Below are 15,938 nucleotides of genomic sequence, written 5' to 3' on the forward strand. Positions count from 1 at the left end.
ATTTAAAACAATTGTGGAAAAAGTAGAGCACAGTTGGAGAACTTCCACTTCCTGATTTCAAAATTTACTACAAAGCTAGAGTAGTTAAGACAGTGGGGTACTGTCTATATGGATGACACACAGATCAGCAGCGTATGATCGACAGTCCAGAAATAAATCCATTACCTGTGTTCAAGAGATTTCAGACAAGACAATTCTAAGGGAAAGAATAGTCTTTTCAACAAGTGCTACTGGGAGAATTGGGTGTTTATGTACAAAAGAATGAACTTGGACCCTTAAAACACATACAAAAATTAACTCAAAATGGATCAATGTGAAGTCTAAAATTATAAAAGTCTTACCAAATAGAAGTAGGTTTAAATCTTCATAATGAAGATTTCTTAAAGATATGTTACCTAAAACATAAGCAACCAACAAACAAATAAACTGGACTTCAGAATTTAAAACTTTTGTGCCTCAGAGAATACTATTCAAGGAAGTTATGAGGCAAGACAGAGTGGGAAAACATATTTGCAAACTTTATATCTGATAAGAGTGTCCAGACTATGTTAAGAACTCAACTCAATAAAAAGACGAATGATTCATAAAATGGGCAAAGAATTTAAATAGACATTTCCCCCCAAAATCTAAAAATTTCCCCATGAAAATTGGGCACTGGTGGCTCACACCTGTAATACCAGCTGCTCAGAAGGCAGAGATCAGGATGATTAACGTTTGAAACTAGCTCCAGGAAATAGTTTGAGAGTCTCCATCTTGAAAAAGCCCATCACAAAAAAGGGCTGGTGGAATGGCTGAAGTGGTAGGAGCACCTGCCTAGCAAGTGTGAGGCCCTGAGTTCAAACCCCAGTACCACCAAAATTAAATAAATAAAATTAATTTAAAAATAAAAGTTAAAATGTCACCCAAGCACATGAAAAGGTGCTTCACCTCATTAATTATTGGAGAAATGCAAGTAAAAGTAATAAAAAGGTGCCACCTCCTGTCTACTTGAAGGGACATAGTAAGTCCATCATAAGTGCCGGTGAGGATGGAGAAAGTGGAGACTTCACACACTGCTTGTGGGAATGTTCAATGGTGCCACCGGTGTGAAAAGAGTTTGGCAATTCATGAAACAGTGAGCAGAGCATTCCCAAGGGACCAAACAGCTCCATCCCTGGGTATCTACCTAAAAGAACTGAAAACATGGGCTGGTGGTGTGCCTCAAATGGTAGCACATCTGCCTAGCAAGTGCAAGGCCCTGAGTTCAAACTCCAGTATTGCCAACAACAACAAAAAAATCCACTCTTGCAAGAACTAAAAACCTATGTCCACACCAAAACTTGCACGTGAATATTCATGTCAGCACTATTCTTGGCAGCCAAAAAGTGGAAACAACCCAAGTTTCCATTAACTCATGAATGGATAAACAAAATAGGATATGTCCATACAATGCCATTTTTCATCACACAGAGGAATGAAGTAATAACAGAGTTTCCACAGGGATGACGGATGAACCACGAAAACATTGTGCTAAGAGAAAGAGGCCAGACATAAAAAGCCACTTAGGGCATGATTCTATTTATAGGAAATGTTCAAAGGAGGCAAATCCACAGAGACAGAAAATAGATAAATGGTTGCCAGGGGCAAGGGGAGGAAAGAAGAAGGAATGACTGCTAATTGGTACAGGGTTTCTTTGGAGGTGATTAAAAATGTTCCGAAGTTTATAGTGGTGACGATCACCACTAGTATAGTTTTGTCACTATACGAAATGCCACTGCACAGTACATTTTAAATGTGGGTCTAGTGACAGATATACTGTGACTCTGTTTGCCTCAAAGCCGTCTTGCTGCCTCCCTCAGCTCTGGGCCTAGTCTCACAGACAGGAAAGAGCTCTGCTGGTGGAGTGGAGTCCAGGATGGGAAGACTAGAGCGTACAAAGTTCTTCAAACTGCAGGCAAAGAAGATCATACTCTCGCAACTGTGTCTGGGAAAATGGATTAAAACCAGGGAGAAGAGGAGGTAGAGCACCTGCTTTGAGTGTTGAAATCCTGAGTTCAAACCCCAGTCCCACCAAAAAAAAAAAAAAAAAAAAAAAACAGGGAGAGCCAGGCACCAGTGGTTCACACCTGTAATCCTAGCTACTCAGGAGACAGAGATCTGGAGGATTATGGTTCAAAGCCAACCCAGGAAAATAGTTCATGAGACCCTATCTCAAAAAATACCCATCACAAAAAGGGCTGGTGGAGTGGCTCAAGGTGTAGGCTCTGAGTTCAAGCCCCAGTACTTCAAAACAAACAACAACAAAAAAAAACTAGGGAGATGACAAGCATCAAGTGTCAGTCCCAGCAGGTGACAATGTGCCAGTGGAGGCTGGGGTGAGGGTAGGGAACAGAGAGACCTCCCCCACCAAGCAATGCCTCAGGGAATTGTCAGGCAGTGTTGTGAGTCCAGGAGGCACACCTCACCCTGTGCCCTGAGATGCCTAAGGTCTAAGGAATCCGTCCCTTGATGGAGCCCGGTGGAATGTGTTTAGAAGAGCTGACCACTGCAAAGGAATCCTATAGTGAAGATTTTATTCTCATCAGTTGCCCAGTGATCTTTTTGTTGGAAAAAACTAATTTTTTCTCGAGTTTCCGGTAGGTATACTTGGTTTTTCCTGGTTTACTCATTTGAATCAATTAACAATTATTAATTGCACACCGAGTGCCAGGCACCATATTGGTTCATTCATCCATTCGGTATTCTCCACCCTGGGGTCAGGCAGGGAAGCCTCCCACAGTCCCAAGTTTCTACACCAACGCTGGTGTGTCAGTCGTCCAGAGTTCACTTCTCCCCTTGGAACAGGGGAAGTTTAAGCCCTCCTCCCCATCATAAAACGAGGCTGAGGGGATGCACAGAAAAAGCCCACAACCTGGAAGTCACTGGAAAAGAAGCATCCAGACCCTTCTCCTCGTCATCCCCATCTGGCAGGGACTCACTGGTACCTTGGTGAGGAGGAGTCATTAGTGAGGAGGAGTCGGACATGCGCACGGCGCCTCCAGGGAGCACGGGGCAGGTGGGGCTAGGCGGAAGTCAGCGATGTCGCAAGATGTGCGACCAGTTAGACATGCAGGAGCCTGTGGCCGCCTTCCTCCTGCTTTGTGCTCCTGTGGTGAAAATTAAAAAGAAATATTAACAGGGTCAGTCCCAGACATCAGAACCAGGAAGCAAGCTGGAAAGCCAGAGCAGCTAGCTCCCCTCCCACCACCTTTTAGATGTTAAGTTGCAAGAACAGGGAGACATAACTAAGGGAGCCCCTTGGAGATACTAAGAAGCTGTGAGACCCCTGGGATGGGTAGAGAGAGGGAAAATTGAAGGGGCTGTCTGACAAAGGCATGTCTGAAACTCACCTGCTGTCCTGTGTTTTGGGTAAACCTAGGTCACATCTCCCTGATTCAGAATAATTAGCAGAACCCTTCTTGGCCACCCAGACCATTGTCTAATAATTACACACATGACCATGTGAAATCTCCAGTTCAGAAAGCAGAAAGACCCCAGAAAAGAACCATCATGTGTAATCTTCACTTGCATTTCCTGTGTGAGGTGCAGGAAATATCTCCCCACCCCCCACTTTATCCTGCTACACTAAAATGAGCCCTTGCTTGACTTCCACCTTGAGAGACTCTCCTTTTGTGAGGCACCTTGAAATTCTTTCCATTGTGGACCTCAGTTGGAAACTGAGGGAACCCCATCCCCATCCCCATCCCTCATCCAGTGACACTGACATCACAGCAGCAGGGAGGAGGGAGAGGATCACTGAACACCCCAAGCATGCCATTTGTAACACGAAGTGCACCCCCAGGTTAGAGCAGCACCCTCCAAGCGGGAAGCTCCAGCCCAAGGAACAGGAAGCTGAAGAAAAGCCACTAAAATGTATGGGCAGCTGCTTCCCACATCACCAGAGACTCCAGGTGGGCAATGGGGCTGGTTCCATGGCTCAAGGACTTGTGTCTTTCCCACCTTCAGCACAGTCATGGGGTCAGTCCATCAACCTGTCTCCTTGAGGTTCCACTGTGGCTTTAACACAGTCACTTAAAGAAGGGCTCGTTTCTATGTAGGACCTCCTTTTGGGATGGGCAGGAAAGCCCTACTGAAGTGCCTGGAGCAGAAGCTCCAGGCCTAGGCCTTGCCTTCAGGAGTTGCTGAGAATGGTAGTATCTAGAACAGCAGCCTCTTCAGGAAAGCATGCTCCCTGGCCATCAAGAGAACACTCCAGAATGTTCCAGAACATGGTCTTGTGTGGCAAAGATGGAACACTTTCACTGAGATTTCTACCAACCTGAGTTTTGAAAAGCTTTTGGTGAACAATTTTCCCAGCTGAGATGGAACAAATAAAGAGCTGCGACCTGGGAGATCATGGTGGCTCATGCCTGTAGTCTTATGTACTTGAGAGGCACGGGTTGAAAGGATCATGGTTCAAGGCCAGCCCAGGCAAAAAGTTAAGGAGGCCTCATTTCAATCAATAGCTGGGCACCGTGGTACACACCTGTCATCCCAGACACTTGGGCAGCATAAATAGGAAGATTGTGATCCAGGACAACATTGGACAACACTGTGGACACTGGTCGAAATGCTAGACCCTATACCAAAAATGACTTGATCAAAAAGGAAACTGAGGGCATGGTTTAAGTGGTAGAGTGGCTGCCCAGCAAGCACAAAGCCTTGAGTTCAAACCCCAGTGCCTCCAGAAAAAGAAGAAAATGAGGCAGAAGAGCATTTGCGAAGACAGTGAGAACACACTTCTTCACCTATTGGAAATAACAGACCCATCTGTCCTAACTACCTAAGAGGTGACTGAATAGTCTGTGTGTCCATCCTGCCATCGCCCAACCATGGGTGCCAGTGAGTGATGCCAACACATCTGTCCTGCAAATACAGAAATGCTATACAGAACATCATCCTGACTTGCTGTCAGAAATACCTGAAAAACACTAATTATCATGTTAACATGCCTCTGGAAATAAACACAGAATTGGAATCTCAGCCTCAGACCCTAACATGCTAACGCACATGGATGATTCCCTAGCAGCCACTTAACATTCCCACAGAGACCTGGAATTAAAACGTCTCTACTTTTCTTTAGCCAAATGGTAGCTCTAATTATAGCATTCAGACTGACATGCATATTTATTTGCTCATCTCTAGCTTTGGCTTGTAATTAGGAGTTAGTGCATCCTACCTTAGAAAATGGGTGACAAGTTATTACAATGCATTCTGTAACTGTTTCTGATTACAGCAGGTGGCTGAGAAAAAACTTGGGATGTTCTTCATTGCTATAATTATGTCTTTGTATTACATTTAATGTGCGCAGCCAGGACCACGGCAAGCATACAGGGAATACAGCCTGCTAGTCCAGGTCCCATGGGAAAGGAAGTAGGTCCTTCCACGGGAGCTTGTGGCACTGGAAGGCACAGGAGCCAGGAACTCTGCTAATCCTCACCCTGCCCTAGCCAGCTGGTGACCCCAGAGAAGCCACTTCACATCTGGCTGAGGGGCTCGTGACACCACCTTTGTGAGCTTTTCTCTGTCCAGTTGAGCAAATAGCAGGTGCTCAGTAAATATGTCAAATGATATGTGTAAGTTGACAAATTAATTAATAAAAGCACTCCCACCCACATCTGAGTTCTCATCTCTGACAGCTCGTCTCTTACAGTGGTAACAGGTCTCACTGTGATTGCTATCACCCATTGGAAGGCCTCTTGTCCACAGTGAATCACCCAGTCTCCCAGTGTCTGTTTGCCTCACTGTCAGATGGGGTGTGACAGTGGTCACTGTCATGGGTATGGGGGAGTTAATGAGGTGCTGGATGGAAACCACACCGTGTCAGAAGGCCTCAACAGACCATGGATTTCAGGGTTTCTCTGGTGCCCTCCCCAATCTTCACCCAGCCAATTGGTAGCAGGGTCCACTCACTCAGAGCCATTAGAGGTCAACGACAGGTCTGCTCTGGTCCTGTCTATGGCTTCACGTCCTGCTGTCACAGTCTTAGCAAACTGTCCTTGTTTCTTCCCTCAGTAATACCCATCATCCCCTGGCCAGTACTCAGTCAGGAACGATGACAATCCCATTGGCCCAACACCCCATAATGGAAACTTTTCATCTCATCTCCTGCGTCTCTTCCCGGCCCCTTCTTGGTGGCACAGCCCTCACAGTAGACATCAAGGAAGAATCCAGAAAGCTCTCCGCTGCATTAAAACCAGCACTACTCAAAATCATGTTCCACTCCTTTCTGAGGGAAAAATGTCCACTTCTGTGAAAGTCCTGCAGCCAGCGGTCCCCATTATAACCTTGTCCTGTGCTGGAGGTGCCTGTCCTCTCCAGCCCAGACGACGTTCTGCCTTTACTGCTTGGTGCTACCCTTAGGGAGAGTACCCACGACCCTGGGGACCAGGTTCCCTGTGGCCCACATCCAGGGAAGGCTCACCCGCTGCACCACTCTGGAAACACGAGTGGCCTCTGCCCTCCGTCCCCTGTAACTTTGCTCACACGGGGTTCTCCCAAAGGGCTGGCCCTGACTTCGGTATGCACAGGCAAAATGCCATTCCTATCTGGAGGGAAGAGCATTTTGGACTGGTTCCCAGACCTGATCTTCGTTTGTGGATGCTGAGTTTTATACCCAAATCACTTGGTTTATCACAGTCATCTAAGCAACATTCGGGTGTGTCCACCACTGTGACAAAACACCTGACCTGATGACGGTAACTTCCTCATCATCCAATCCCCTCTCACCAGTGCCACCAGCTGGGGAACAAGCCTTTAACACATGAGCCATTTTAGGGAACACTTCATATTCAAACCATAACAGGAGAACTAAGGTCATTTGAGGTTTCACAGAAACATCCGGGACAGTGTTTCTCCAAGCCCTTCCCAAGGCCTCCGGGAGAGTCCCCAGGAGCCTATTGGGTTATCGGGAGTCCTCTAGGGGAGAGCTGCAGTCTGTGGTTTCGTTGTATGCTGAAAATACCAGTGTGCACAGCCTCTGAGTCACCCAGGTGACCCTGACACCTGAGAACAGCCTCTTGTTCACTCTCGTATCCTTGTTTCCTCACAGAGCACTAGCCGCAGAACAGACCTGGTGGCAAGAGCAGGTGACCAGACAGCAGGCCCTGTCCTCAAGTAGCTCCTGACCTAGGGAGGCAGAGGTAATGCGAAGGATGCTTTTCCTTCCTTTCTGAAATCGTGTTCCCTAGCAGCCTTCCAGCCTTGGGAAGGAGTTACAGAAGATCCACTTCCAGAAGGAGAAGATGCCAAGGAGAGAGAGTCTCAGTACTAGTAAGAGAAACAGAAAGTGTGAGCCTCCAGCCAGGTGGATGGTGAGGAAAAAAGGGGACAGAGGCAGGTGGCACTTACTTTTCTAGGCCAAGGTGTCTGATCCAGAAGGTTCACAGGAGCAAGAAAAAGTTGAAAGCAGAGTCAGGGCCCCACCCTGATTCTCCTTTGGGACTCTTGGAGGTCACCTGCTCTGCTCTCTCCCATCCCTGGGGTCTCCACCTCCCAGGCTTTAGACTCCCACCTGCACATTCCTGGGACTGTCATCCCCACCAAGGCCAGAGCAGCCAGTAAACATGGAGGCTCAGTGATGCCTCCTTGGAAGAACCTACTTGGCGCCACACAACATGGAGGGCACCCTAGGTATAGTGGGGGGCAGGAATCAGTTGAGAGCCTGGCGTGGGGACTTGTCAGAGAAAACCTGTTAGTGGGAGCAAAGCAACCCTGAAGCCAAGGGCACAATTCATGGGGCTTTTTGAGCCAGGAGCTAATGGAAGTCCCACCCAGACCTCAGGGTACCTACAGAGCAGTCACAGCGTCAGCCAAGGAGGATGGCTGAACTCTTCAGACCATAGACTATGACAGCCACAGTTCCTGCCACAAACTTCAGGATGCCCAGGGCAGGAGGGAATGGCCCTTCCATCTGGGCCCTCCAACGGTCACCAACAGAAGACCAGCCACTGGCCTGAAGACCAGGGCCCCACACCCTGCCATTTACATTCAGAGAAGATGGGAGTGGTGGAGTCTACCATGCTGACCATTTGCAGTGCCATCCAAAGACTTCAGGAGGGCAGAGGTTGTCTTCCCCTGCTGTGTGGGTGCAGCATGAAAGTCTGTGGCCTCAAACCATATACCCTCAGCAGGAATGAAAGATCATGTAATTAGCATCATAGATTAATGATTATCTCCCAATTAAAATTGAGTCTCTGATCCCTCAGAGGGGGGTCTGCAGAAGGAAGAATGGAGGCAGAGGACATTGTCTTACAGAGAGGAAGGCTTGGCTCCCTAGAACAAAATTGAGGACAGAGGCTTGAGCACAGCTGTGAGCTGAGAGGACATGGATCAGAAGAAGAATACACAGTGAGCCACAGGGACACCCCATCCTGCTCACTCAGAGAGAGGCTCAACTGTTCTCTTCCCACCCCACGCTGCAGGCCCTGTGCTGAGCTGGAGGGGAGGGGTGCCATGATTGCAGAGAGGTGGGGCGGCCCCTCTACCACCATCTGTGATGACAAATAGCAGAAGGATGCCCTGCCCACACAGCTGTGCTCAGGATTTGTGTGCAGGGAGGCTGTGGGGGGCCTGGAGATCAGTCCCTACCAGGGCTGAGGGCAGCCACTCAGAGCAGCTGACAGGATTTCACAGCCACACAGGGCAACCTGCAGCTAGCCATTAGTCTTCCTGAGACAGAGAAAATGACCCAACTCTCACGATGGGTGTATGCTAAGAATAGAACACTGTTAAATACTGCTAAAGTGCTGCTACTATTAATGACAGGGCTATATTGCAAATACCCCTTCTCAAGATTCTTTTAATTTTATTTAAATAAACTAAGATGTTGAGGATCAAGGTGATTTGACTCCTTGATTGGCAGTTGCTAGGCTCTTCCCTGGTGCTTAGCTGCTGTGAGTGAAGGTCTGTCAGCCAAGCAGCTACTCTTTGGCAGCTGGTGGGACTGCCCACAGTCCTGCTGCTTTGAACACTCCACAGATGCCTTGAGGAAGTGACACAGCAACCACAACTGCTTGCTGTCAAAGCACAGCTCCAACTCCAGAAGGCACTATTTCAGCCACAACTGTCTCAAACAACTTGTGCCAGACTTTTTACTATCATAGCAGGCTACACAGGGAGCTCGTCCCCTAGTGACCCAGCAGAAGCTCTGTGATTAGTGCAAACACAGTCCTTCATTTCCGTGAAGGGCTGTGCTGTGATTGGTGCAGACACCCTTGCCACACCCCCTTTCTTGATATATAAGCAGACTGTTCAGCTCACTTTTTTAATCACTTTTTTAATTTGAGCTGGAGGATGTCCTCTTGTGCCGCTCCCTGGTGTTGCAACATTAGACCCAATAAAAGTCTTCTCCAAGGTGATCATTTCTTTGCTTACTTTAGATTTTTGTCATAACTAGAGTGGGCTGAGCTGGTAATACAAAGAGAGACAGTGAAGCAGCAATGACTGTAGGAGCAGCAGCAGAGGTATCAGCAAGAAGGCAGATGAAGAGTTTGAGAGTGAGCAGGGGCAGAGATGGCAGGAGCAGAGGTGACAGAGACAATAAAGAGAGGCAGAAGTGTAGAGAAGGCTGTGAAGAACAGAAGGTGGAGGCACCAAAGGCGCTGGTCCCTAGAAGAGTTCGGGGAGCCAAGTCCCAACATCCAAGACCTAAGAGCTGTATCATCACTGTAAGAGCCAAGGCTGGAGAGATGTGACACTAGCTGCTGTTAGGAGCCAAAGGCGCGAACCCCTGAGGCTCGGAAGTCATAACAGGAGCTCGTGTATATTGCTGCTCCCACTAACTGCTGCTCAGAGGTGTGGGCAATCAAAGCTCGGAGGAGTAAAGCCTCCAACCTGAGCACCTGGGGCCAAAAGTCTCTGGCCTCTGGAGCCCAAATCCATGGGCCTCTGGTTCTCAGGATATAGAGTGATAGGCCTGTAAGTCTGGCGGCTTATCCCATAAGCCTTTGGCACTCAAGGGCCAGCTCTGCCAACTCTGGAAGAGCCATGCTTTTCCACTTGATGATTTCTATCTGAGAAGAGCAAAATGACGTCACCCAGAGGGTTGGTTGCATTCTTGAGTGGAGGCAGAGGGCAAGGCCACTGCACAGAGGCAGGCAGCCCCAGGGAGGACCATGAACTTGTCCAGGTGCCTGTTAGGGGTTCTCCTGGAGGAGACTTTTATCCACCTGCTCAAGAAGGGACTGGGCGGCAACACCCCCTGGAATCCACAGCCGGCTGGGTTCCTCGGCCAGCCCTGGGGAGGGCAGGTTGGGGTAGCGGCCACCCCACCATGCCTGCGTCAGCCTTTGCTTAACACAGGGTTTGGAGATCCAGCCAGTGCCCCCGTGTGGTCCTATGATGACCCACTTTTCAATTCAGTGTACACCTCCAGTCCCTTCTAGCATAAACAATCTGATTCTTCAATTCAATCTACCACATTTAAAGGACCCACAAATAAAATGGTTATGCACTAATGAGTTTCAATAAGGTGTTTTTTTGCTCCGACAATACATAGTTACATAACCTCCCACAATTTCTTTCCAAACCCATATAAAGTCCTCTGCTCTTGAAAGCCATCACCACTCTCGCAGAGGAGCTCTGATTGCCAGCTCCTGCAGTAGCTTTGTTCACATTCACGCGTACTGGTGTTAGGACTTGAACACATCTTTTTTGGAGGACCAAAATTTGGTTTGTTTTGACTTTTTTGTGTGCTTGTTTAAAAAGGGTCTCACTATGTAGCCTAGGCCGGCCTTGAACTTATAATCTTCCTGCCTCAGCCTCCCAAGTGTGGGGATGATAGACATGCACCACCAAGCCCAGCTAAAGTCCATATTTACAGGTTTCTTTTTTTTCCCAGTGCTGGGGATGGAACTGAGAGCCTTGTGCATGCTAGGCAAGCGTTCTACCACGGAGCTACATCCCCAGCATCTGAAGGACACAATATGACACGTGCCTCTTTCTTAAGGCAACCCTGTACAAGAGTGCCAAAATGGGGTACAAAGCCTGGCCCACTGTTCCAGTGTGGGGCAGCTCTGAAGGCTGTCCCAGCTGCTCCCTAGGGCTTGGCTGATACCTCTGCTGTTACAGCCTCGCCACCCATCTGCTCCCTCCGTCCAGCTCACTTCCTGCTCTCCTCTCACAGACATTGAACCTGAGAACACCCCACCTCTGCCAGTAAACTTCCTGAACACTCTTCCTTGTCACCAGTGGCTTCCTGGGAGATCCAGCCTGCATGCAAGGCTCACCCTATGTGGGGACACAGGCCCAGGCTGACATGTCACTGGAAATCTAACCAATACACTATACAAGGCCTCCAAATGAGCTCTCTGCCCACTTTCCAGCCACACCGTGAAAGGACAGCTTATTCCAGAATATCTCAGAAACCACCCCTGCCTCAATTCCCTTAGAAGCCCTGGGTAACTGTCTCTGCCAGCTTGTCCTCCAGGTCTGTAAACTTGTCCGGGTTGACTCTTAACCAGTCTCAAATATTTCTTCATGTCTTCATAGGAGAAGTACTTATTGGGCCTCTGCTATATGCTAGCACATGCAAGGTGCCAAGGACAGATGAGAATTCAAGGTCACAGTCCCAGGCCTTTGCATAGGCTAGAATCAAGTGGGGAGAAACACAAACAAGTAAGTGTCTATGACACAAACTGACAGGTATGAGCAAGGAAGCCACAGGCTGCAATGGCAGTCCACAGAAACCAGACTCAAAGGGATAGGGGACCAGGAAGACTCTGCAGAGACAGTAAAGGAGAATAGTGGTTTCAGGAAGAGGACATCACAGCCACTCCTGACATCTTGGGAATGACAAGCAGTTCAGTGTGACTGGAACATAGGGAAGCCTGGGAGGGAGGAGGAGAAGAGGTGTCTTAGGCTGATTTCTGCAGCTATAACAAAACACCACAGCCTAGGAAATTTATAAACAATAGAAGTTTATTTGGCTCACTGTTCTGGAGACCAGGAAGACCAAGATCAAGGGTGAGAAGAGGGCTTCTTGCTGCATCATAATATGTTGGATGACATCACAGGATAAGGAAATGTGCAAGATAAAAGACAAACTCTCTCTTACAACAAGCCCTCTCTCACAACTCACTCCATTCATTCATGAATTCATGAACTCACTAAGGGGTAACCTAGTCACCTCTTAAAGGTCCCAGCTTTCAGTTGTGGCATTGGGGTTGAGTTTCCAACACAGGAAGTCTGGAGGCACATTCAAACCTCAGCAGGTAGAAGTGTGGTAAAAAGGCCATAAGACAGGGCTTACTCCAAATGCGGAGGGGCTCAGTGCGGTCAGTACGTAGTATTAGGGACATTCAGCCTGTTGTTCTCGGGTGGCACAGGGAAGGCTTATGGCACTCTGTGGAGAGGGATGAAGGGGCCTCAGAGGTAGTGAAGGGATGAGGACCGCAGAAGTGACATTTTGCCTCAAAGAAGAAGGTGCACAGCCCAACAGGCCCAGGTGTGCAGGCAGTCTGGGTGGCCCTCATGCTCCTCACGGCAAGCCAAGGAGCATCGTGAGATTCAGGGGGGTCCCAGAAAGACCATACAGCCTCAGCAGATGCTCTGAGGCCCCGCATGGTTTCATGGTCCCCATACTTGTCCCGTGCAAAGGCAGCTCTCCCATCCAAGGCGCCTGACAAGTGCTGAGATTGTCAGTCACTCCGCCCGCTCTAGGAATTCGGAATCAGAGCCTCTCACAGCTGTCTGCATTCCCAACCAAAATATTAAAAGAAATATTTTGGTGTTACAGTCTCTGCTTTGCCAGAATCTTGCTGTGCATTTGTAACAATTTTCTGGGCTCCTTGGAAGACTAAGAAATCACTGCAGAAGGAGAGTTTAGGGAAAGACAGGGTGGTCTTCCCACTTTACACAGCCTCGACCAGGTCACAGCTGTCCACCAGCCCACCCAACTCTACCATCATAAATCACCTTCAAAGTTTAATAAGAAGAAAAGCAGAGGGGGAGGGGGATAGACAAACTGGTGGAGTTGCTCAAGGGTTAGAGCGCCTGCCTAGCAAGCGTGAGACTGAGTTCAAACCCCAATACCACCATCCCCCAAGAAGGCTGAAAAGTGGGCATGAGTCCCAGTGCTGAGGGAACAGTGGGGGCCATGGATAACTGGCCCCTGCCTATTCTTCAAAGAGCCCCCAAGTGAGGACAAGCCAGATCTCCTGCTGACCTTGGCCTCGTGCGGCTTTGGTTGTCTCACTCTTTGTAACTGGATTTAAAACAACTCAGGTTGGAAGGTCCCCAAGATACAATTTAGTCCAACCTGTCCCCTCATTTTTCATTTTACAGATGGCAAAACTAACCCAGAAAGGACAGGGACTTTGCATGTAGCAAAAAAATAAATAAATAAAATATTTTTTAAAGATTGATGCCTGTGTAAAATGAATAATAATTAAATCCTACAAGTTAGAAAGTTAATTGGAGACAGCTCTCCTCACTCCCTAGCTAGCCACACCACAATGTCAGATGCTTTTGGTGGCTGTGGGATTTGAGGGTCCAGCATGTGCCCCAGGAAAGGGAGGAGTTAAATCTCTTCCAGGACCTTCTCCCCCTGCCCCTTTCCTGAATGGAGGCTTCTCCTGAATCTACCCACTCCACTTGGAGGGCTTATTTTTAAAATTAGGTCAGCCCTCCACCTTCGCTAGCTGATCTTGACTGCTCTGCTGATATTACTTCAACTTTAATCTGTAAATTCTGTTCTCAAGTTTCTCACATCTCAGAACTTGCAATCTCCTGATAAGACAGAGGGGTGAAACCTTTCTGGCGACTTTCCCTAATTTTACATTTTCAGAGTCAGACAACTCATAATCAGGAAAATGAAATCCTCATGGCAGGTCAAATGCAAGTCCACAGAAGAAATCAAGATCTTATGAAAATGCCAGCAGTCTGAAGACAGGAAATGCCACTCCAGTTTCCAAGAATGGGCACAAGGAGAATTTTAGAGACAAACTAACAAGACTGACCTTTCTGAGCAAAATTCCAGTATGGAATAATTTTTAAATGATTAGTGGGGAAATAAAAGGGTAACTTCTGGGAGCCAGTGCCTGGTCACTGTGGACTAACACCATTTCTCTTTGACAGGGCTGTTCCCTTGACAGCCCAGGGGAAGGAATGCAGATAAAATGTCATTATTTTAGCAAGGAATTGCCCACATTCTCCCACAGTTCTTTTTATAAACAGAAGAAGGATTAGGAAGGGAAGGAGGAGAGAAAGGAAGGAGGGGAAGGGGACAGAAAACAAGAGGATGGCAACTGATGTCTTCCATGTGACAGGAGAGAAGGTTGATGTCACCCAGAAGGAGATCGCCAAACCACAGTCTAAGTCCCCAACGTTTCTCAGGTCCATGAAGGTGCTGACAGGGCCTGTGAGCAGATGCAGTGGAAAGCATGTGTGTGTCATGGGAGGCTAACATGTCGTCCCAGCATGGTGTCATATAAGAGGTGATGGGTATTGTCCTGTCTAAAATACGAGGTTAGAGTAAGTTGTAAAATATTCTGTCTGGCTGGGCACTGGTGGCTCATGCCTGTAATCCTTGCTACTTGAGAGGCTGAAATGAGGAGGATCACAATTCGAGATCAGCCTGGGCAAATAGTTCATGAAACCCCCAACTCCAAGATAACCAGAGCACAATAGACTGGAGGTGTGGCACAAGCAGTAGAGTGCCTGCTTTGCAAATGCTAAGTCCTGAGTTCAAACCCCAGTACCATCAACAAAAAAAAGTCCTTCTATTTGGAGAAATCTACACAATCTGAAAATCCTATTACCACAAAGCACCTAGAAATCCTGGAGAATAAGTAATGAACATCCTGTCAAATGCATAGCTGAGCATGAGATCATCCCTGGCCCAAAAGCAAAGAGGAAGCTGACCACGCAGAGGTCGCCTGCCCTCAGGCGACATTCACCAATTTTGAAGAACAAAGAAGCTTGGTTCCACAGCTGTGCACGAACAAACCAAACGAGAAGCAAAACCTTGGGCCTGCACAAGGCAGTAAAAATGTCACTCCCTAGTCGTGCAGGATCCTTGGAGAACACCATGGTTTAGATGTGCTTTGACCCAAGGGCACATCCTGGATGCTTGGCTCCCAACGTAGCAATGTTAAGAGGTGGGGGACTCTTTAAGAGGTAAACCTAGTATGAAGTCATCAGGTCTTTGGGGATACTGCCTTCAGAAGGGATTAAGGTAGTTCTTCTGAGGCCCTGGTTAGTTCTTATAAAATGGTTGTTAGAAAAGAGCCTTGAGCAGGGTACAGTGTACATGCCTGTAGTCCAGCTACTGAGGCAAGAAGATTGCTTAAGCCCAACTTGGGCAACCAGGCAAGACCCTATCTCTCTTTTTTTTAAAGCAAGTCTGACCCCTCCCCAGTCTGGCTTCCGGTCCTGCTGTATGACCATCTCTGTCATATATGGCTACCATGAGGCCATCTTCCATGATGTGATGTAGCCAGCACCATACTGTTTGGATTTTTAGGCTCCAAATCTGAGTTAAATAAACCTCTTGCCTTTATAAAATATCTATCCTCAGGTATTTAATCACAATAGTGGAAAACAAACTAAGACAGAGACCAGTGATAGGATGATGCAAGATAGAAAAAAAAAGATGACAAAATCAATATCTGGGCTCGTGGTGGAACAGTCTCCCCTGAGAATCTGTCACATAAACGTCTTCATTGGCGTTGGCGTTGGGGTTTGAACTGACAACTATTTGGCCGGAAAAACCTAAGTAAAGAAATGACTGAAGAGTGGTCCTGGGTTGATAGTCCCCCGGCTACTTGTCAAAACAAGTGCAAGCGCAAGTCCTTAACCCAAGATGTGCAGGATTTTCAAGACAAAGCAGGGCTGTGTGTTAGAAGACTACCCTTTTTTGAGGACTGTCCACGTACCAGACACTGATTTAAGTCATTTACCTACCTCATTGTCCCGGTTAG

General features: G+C 47.8%; 1 long non-coding RNA gene across 3 annotated transcripts in view; it reads right to left on the reverse strand.

The window, feature by feature from the left end:
- The window catches only part of LOC141414759 (uncharacterized), a 99,722-nt gene that overhangs the window by 75,788 nt on the left and 7,996 nt on the right, over window positions 1–15,938 (reverse strand). For all 3 annotated transcript variants that reach the window (XR_012439597.1, XR_012439596.1, XR_012439598.1), the window contains exon 2: window positions 2,964–3,125. This is a non-coding gene — a long non-coding RNA (uncharacterized lncRNA). The remainder of the gene's footprint in view (window positions 1–2,963; window positions 3,126–15,938) is intronic.

This window comes from Castor canadensis, chromosome 12 (assembly GCF_047511655.1).
Source record: "Castor canadensis chromosome 12, mCasCan1.hap1v2, whole genome shotgun sequence".
In the NCBI taxonomy this organism is placed as follows: domain Eukaryota; kingdom Metazoa; phylum Chordata; class Mammalia; order Rodentia; family Castoridae; genus Castor; species Castor canadensis.